Here is a 7,330-nt window from a genome sequence, read left to right on the forward strand (position 1 = left end):
CCACAAAAAGGTTTAACCCCCAAATAATATAGTTTAGTATTTTATAAAATACCAACACATTTATTTATTTGTTTTACCGACAGTTTTAATTAATTGAATGCATTTAGACATTTTATAAAAATGTGGTTCCTCCACCAACATTACTTATGAATTATTTGTTACATTTAGAACATTTTAGTTTTGACTTTTGAAAACTTTAACTGTTTGACTTGATTTTAAATTTGAATTCAAACCGTTTTTGAACCATCGCAAGAGTAATAACAGTAACCGAGGGGACGTGGCATCATTAGCGTGGAATTACTGTAGCATGATTACCCGGGCGTCACAATTCTCCTCCACTACAAGAAATCTCGTCCCGAGATTTAAGCGGTGGAGTAAGGGGCGAAGGTGTTGGTAGCGAAAAACCTAACGAGTCTCCTCGGTCTTGGCTTCCCTTTAGAAGAAGTTGATCCCTTTCGTTGATGTCTTCATTTCACTGCTTCAAGTCACCATGATCAATTTGTCATCCTTTCTTCGGGATCTCCATCGTACTTACGAATAGGTAAGGGGCAGCTTTACAACGATAGGATGTTACAAGGGAAAATCTTCTGGGGGTTTCCCAAGTATGAACATATGAGTATCTCTCGAGTTGAACAAATGAAACACATCGAGAGCAAAGTAAGACGGTGCAATAAGAAGTTTCAAGCGGATAGGCAATTGTTCATTGCCTGAAACAGAGTGTGAATGGGGTTCAGAGCAACAGGAATAAGTATTGTGTCCGATGCCCGAATTAATGATCTCATCGGAAAGGTGGCTCATGAATTACTTACGAGTCCACGCGGGAGGAATAACTTTGGAACTGGGGTGTGCAGGAGAGTCAGGTTTCGATCCTGTGGAACTGTGGGTTATGGGCCCACCATGTGGTTGAAAGTAGGAAGGGGGGCCGACATCTTGCACGGTCATGATAGTAAGGCGTGTCAGAGGGTAGCCTGTCAGTTATGTCGGCAACAACCTCGATACCAAGGGCGAGGGACGAAGAGAACCATTTTCCTGCTCGTTGAACGAGGCGGGCCAATAGGCAAAGTTCCCGTCCGTCGGTGGCTACCGAAATGTCATCCACAGTAGGAACAGGGTCTTACTGGCACGGTTGTACACTAACGTGTTTTACATAAGCAGAAGATTACTACTGCTTATATAATATAGATCACAAGAAGGGTTAAGCAAACAAAGGAAAGGAAAGGTGATTACCAGGTTAAACAGAACAACGGAAAGGAAAATGTGTTGAAACACATATTCCAGGGGTATATCCTTCCCAAGGACAAGCAGAGCATGATATCCTTGGCAGGATATAATGTAGAAAACTCCTTAGGAAAGGGGAGAGAAATTTCATGACATTACCGATGCAACGGTGTTTGGGTTAATTGAGCAAGTAACATTTAGCATTGGGCTTCAAATGTCCTTGTTGAAAATCGAAGTACCACAAACATGCTTAGAGATAGCATTACATGGTCTTCAAGCAAGTTAAGGCTTTGGAAACATGAAGGATCCATCAGGAATAACTTGTAGAATAAGTCTTACAATTTCCTCATGGATGAATGGATAACCTTGCTGAAAAGGAATCTATAATGATGGGTCCTCCAGCCGGGGGGGGGGGTGCTAGGCATGACATCATGTTACCGGGTCATCAAAGGATCAACATCATAACTCTTGGAAAGTTGTCCCAACCATCATATCTGACCGAGATTCAGATCCGATTGGTGTCAGGATACCTCAGGCTTAGGATACCTGAGAAGAAAAGGTGCAACGCAAATTGACGAGATGACATTGTAAGATTCTCGGGGAAATGAACTATGAAGTGATTTCCATTAATAAGAGTCCATCATTAACCCAAGGAGAGGACAAGGAGGTGTCTGGTGAACTCAACGGCAATTCACCAAGATTCCCAAAAGATGGATTTCCACCATTAGGTGAACAAGGAGATAACATTTGTTAGATCAAATGATATAAGGAGGTATGCTCGAGGAAAACATACACAATTAAACATTGGTTGAAAGGTACGCCCGAAATGTGGATTGGGTTGCACGGCCAATGTTAGAATGGTGATTCAATTAGCGAAGGACTTAGAATGAACTATCGCCCATTCACTTCAAAGCAATAGGGTTGCTAGAAGTTTTGAATTCACACGTCTTAGCTCCATTGTCGGTATTCCGGTTGAAACAATACGGGGACCAAGGAATGAACGAAGATGGCAAGAAGTATTAAGATATCAAGAATTATTAAGAGGTGGTGAAATTCTCACCACATTCTTGACAAAAAGTGATGGTAATACTCCCGAGGTAAGGAAGATCAACAGCTGGGTAGCAGTGATCTCAAGGTTTACACAAAGCGCGAACAAGTTGTGTTGAACGGAAGGCAATAAAGTGGTCGATGAGAACAGGAATCATCGAGGGGCAAGGATGGTATTACCCATCATGAATTCAATTGAATTCTTGGAAGAACTCATAAGGTTGATGAGGATCACGACACATTTGTCGCGAGAGTTCATGAAGATGTAATCGATCAGCGACGACATCAAGTCTAAGTAGTGATGAAGTGAAAGGTTATTGGAACCAAGGGTACGACACAAACTCGAAACCAAGCTGGTTGTTTAAGGTGAAAGGGTATGACGAGGAAAATCGACGTAAGCTTAGCTATCGTCGCAAATTGGTGCTCCGAGAATAAGGACCAGGTAGCACAGGTAGAATCGTCACGGCAATGATATAGCCAAACAGGCTAAGAATGGCGTGATCGGGTACAAACTCGTACTTAAAGAAGATTACTAAGAGTTGTTGAACCGTAGTGTGGACTCGGTTCAGTTATCGGTGTTTTTGAGTGTTTAATAACTTAGAGCCCATGAAAAATTGGAATCAATGAGAATGTAGCACTTGATGAAGAACTCATAAGAAGTTATGCAGTTCCGTGATAATCTTGAGATACCAGGGGGTAATACTCGACGGCAAATCAAAGTAGAGGTTGTACTGGGGTGTTACCCCGTAGAAGACAAGTGCTTAAACTTGCACGAGAAATGTTATTTAAAGGAGAACATGGTCGGAACCACAATTGCAAAAGGCCAGATCCCAGATATAAGATGAACTTATACCAAAGGAATAATTATTTTTACGAGCAGCTTCCATGATAAGTTATACATCGTCTCCCTGGGCATGAACGCAAGGTTCAAGGTCTTCTCCCACTTCTTCAATGTATAACCTTCCATTCACTATTCGCTTTGATAAAGGCATTAGTGTTGAAAGTTTTACCTGGTGAAATACCAGATGAGTATGACTCGTGAAAACTTCCGAGTTCACACATATAAAGGAAGGCATCGGATCAACCCGTTAGGGTATCGTGGAAACATATACCACAATCTTCAAGAGTAGATATCACCAGCTCAAAAGCAGAGCATGGTTGGCAAAAGGAGAGGATACAATTTACCAAAGACATTATGTATCGGAGAAAGAACTCACAAGGTGATTAATTAAGGACATTGTCGGATAATAATCCAACAGTGGATATGGTGATCCACAATGGAGCTGACGTGAGTATCAATACCCAATCAGAGGAAGCAAATTATAGAAACAACTGACTAACTCAATTGTCAAATGCAAAGGAATTATGATTTCCAATTCAAGGGATCAGAAGCAATGCTCTGATTAGGGGTGGATAAGTTGAATAGTCTTAGGGTACAATCAAAGACAATTGGATTGGTCGAGAACCAATTCCAGTTAAAAGGATGGCAGCTCAGCCGGAAAATTAATTTATAAGGATCAAGGATGATTGCGTGTATTCGCAAACATATTGAGTCAACGGACTCAAAATGATAATGACAAGGAATGTCATTAAGACTACGAGACTTATGGGATTAACCATAATGCAAGCAAGCAAGAATTTCAAGAGCCAAAGGCTCTAGAGGATTTTCGGAAGATCGAATATTATTTTGAAGACTTTTGCGAAACACATGAACAACTGGGGATAAGCGGATACTCGACAAGTGCGAGAATTATCCATAGGGGTATTCAGGTGACAAGGAATTGCAAGACAGTAGGCACAAGATATTCTCGGATCAATAGAGAGAATTTCGGGGTATCTTGTAATAACAAGATCAACTGGGAATAAAAGTAAGAACGTCAAGTGTATGTATTTATCCATAGGGATATTTCGATGGTAGGAAATTGCAAAAGCAACGGACACAAAGTCTCAAAAGAGTTTCGGCGAGTAACTTCGAAATCTTCTGGTGCAGTCGGCGATCACCTGGACTGAAGGGGCTCTCCGGGAGAAAGTATTTTCGAGAACCTAAAGTCAGATTTTAGTTGAAATCGTTTAACCCGAGTAGAAGAGAGTTCAGAGCCCCAGAGTAAAGGTCGAGGAGTAAAAGATCCTAGTACCACCCGATGGCGACGTGGGCCCGTAAGGCACACAGCCAAGTTAGTAAAAGTTTTGTAAAGTCTAGACTCGACTTCGGCCAAGGAGTTGGAAGGGGGATTCCTACAGGCAGTCGGCTCTGATACCAACTTGTGACGCCCCCGATTTAATCGTACACTAATCATGCACGCAAATGTGTACGATCAAGATCAGGGACTCACGGGAAGATATCACAACACAACTCTACAAATAAAATAAGTCATACAAGCATCATATTACAAGCCAGGGGCCTCGAGGGCTCGAATACAAGTGCTCGATCATAGACGAGTCAGCGGAAGCAACAATATCTGAGTACAGACATAAGTTAAACAGGGTGCCATAAGATGGCTAGCACAAACTGGGATACAGATCGAAAGAGGAGCAGGCCTCCTGCCTGGGATCCTCCTAGGTCACTCCTGGTTGTCATCAGCGGGCAGCACGTAGTAGTAGGCACCTCCGGTGTAGTAGGGGTCGTCGTCAACGGTGACGTCTGGCTCCTGGACTCCAGCATCTGGTTGCGACAATCAGAAAGAAAGGAAAGGGGGAAAAGGGGGGAGAAAGCAACCGTGAGTACTCATCCAAAGTACTCGCAAGCAAGGAACTACACTACTTATGCATGGGTATATGTGTCAGGAGGCCATATCAGTGGACTGAACTGCAGAATGCCAGAATAAGAGGGGGATAGCTAGTCCTGTCGAAGACTACGCTTCTGGTCACCTTCGTCTTGCATCAAGTATAAGAGAGTAGATTGAAGTCCTCCAAGTAGCATCTCCAGGTAACATCTCATAGCATAATCCTACCCGGCGATCCCCTCCTCATATCCCTGAGGTAGAGCGACCACCGGTTGTATCTGGCACTTGGAAGGGTGTGTTTTATTAAGTATCCGGTTCTAGTTGTCATAAGGTCAAGGTACAACTCCAAGTCGTCCTGTTACCGAAGATCACGGCTATTCGAATAGATTAACTTCCCTGCAGGGGTGCACCACATAGCCCAACACGCTCGATCCCATTTGGCCGGACACACTTTCCTGGGTCATGCCCGGCCTCGGAAGATCAACACGTCGCAGCCCCACCTAGGCACAACAGAGAGGCCAGCACGCCGGTCTAAACCTAAGCGCACAGGGGTCTGGGCCCATCGCCCATAGCACACCTGCACGTTGCGTGGGCGGCCGGAAGCAGAACTAGCCCCCTTAATACAAGAGCAGGCTTACGTTCCAATCCGGCGCGCGCCGCTCCGTCGCTGACGTCTGAAGTGCTTCGGCTGATACCACGACGTCGGGATACCCATAACTACTCCCACGTAGATGGTTAGTGCGTATAGGCTCGTAGCCAGACTCAGATCAAATACCAAGATCTCGTTAAGCGTGTTAAGTATCCGCGAACGCCGAATAGGGCCAGGCCCACCGGTCTCCTAGGTGGTCTCAACCTGCCCTGTCGCTCCGCCACAAAGTAACAGTCGAGGGCCGTCGGGAACCCAGGCCCACCTCTACCGGGATGGAGCCACCTGTCCTTTCAGCCCCTCGTCAGAATCACTTGCGGGTACTCAATGAGCTGACCCGACTTTAGTCACCATCTGTATAGTATGTATGTATGTATAATATATACCCGTGATCACCTCCCAAGTGATCACGGCCCGATAGTATAGCAAGGCAGACTGACAAGAATGTAGGGCCAATGATGATAAACTAGCATCCTATACTAAGCATATAGGATTGCAGGTAAGGTATCAACAGATGTAGCGACAATGTCAGGCTATGCATCAGAATAGGATTATCGAAAGCAGTAACATGCTACACTACTCTAATGCAAGCAGTATAGAGGAGAATAGGCGATATCTGGTGATCAAGGGGGGGGCTTGCCTGGTTGCTCTGGCAAGAGAGAGGGGTCGTCAACTCCGTAGTCGAACTGGGCAGCAGCAGCGTCGGTCTCGTAGTCTACCGGAGAGAAGAGGGGGAAGAAATAATGAATACAGAGCAAACAAAGCATCACAAAATATAACAAGGCAATACGCGGTGTTCGGAGTGCCCTAACGCGGTAGTAGATGATACCGGTGAAGGGGGGGAAAACATCCGGGAAAGTATTCCCGGTGTTTCGTGTTTTCGGGCAGAGGAGCCGGAGGGGGAAAGTTGCGGGTTCGATAGGTTAGGGGGGTGTGGTGGACGAACGGACTGCGTATCCGGAATCGTCTCGTCGTTCTGAGCAACTTTCATGTTAAAAATATTTTAATCCGAGTTACGGATTAAAAGATATGATTTTTAAAAGATTTTATTAATTTCTGGAATTTAATTAATTAATTATTTAATTTGAAAATGAATTTATGACGTCAGCATGATGTCATGCTGACGTCAGCAGTCAACAGGGTTGACTTGGTCAACCCTGACATGTGGGTCCCGTTCGTCATTGACTGTTTAGTCTAATTAGGTTTTAACTAATCTAATTACCGTTTAATTAAACTAACTAGTTAATTAGATTAATTAAACAAGATTAATTAACTTAATTAATCCACTAATTAATTAATTAATTAATAATTTATTTTTATTTTGTTTTCCTTTTTTTTTTATTAAAACGTTCTGGAGGCGGGGCCCTCCTGTCATTGACCCCAGGGGGCCTAGTGGATCGGGCGCTAGCGGGCGAAGGGCGCGGCCCGAGCGGGCACACGCCCAGGTGCGGCCGGACGAACCCGACGGGCGCGGGCGGGGCGCTGCCCGCCAGGACGCGGGATGGGACCGTGGCCACGGCGGGGCTCGCCGGAGCAGCACGGCGAGGGGCGGGCACGCGCAGCGCCGGCGCGCGCGGCCAAGGGGACGCGGCCGGCCGGAGCAGAGGCAAGCGGCGGGGGTGAGCAGGGGCGGACGGGGGATGCGGGAGCGCGTCCTGGTCGCAGCGAGCACGGAGGCCAGACGCGGTGAGCGCGA

The sequence above is a fragment of the Triticum aestivum genome, chromosome 5B (assembly GCF_018294505.1).
Source record: "Triticum aestivum cultivar Chinese Spring chromosome 5B, IWGSC CS RefSeq v2.1, whole genome shotgun sequence".
NCBI lineage: Eukaryota > Viridiplantae > Streptophyta > Magnoliopsida > Poales > Poaceae > Triticum > Triticum aestivum.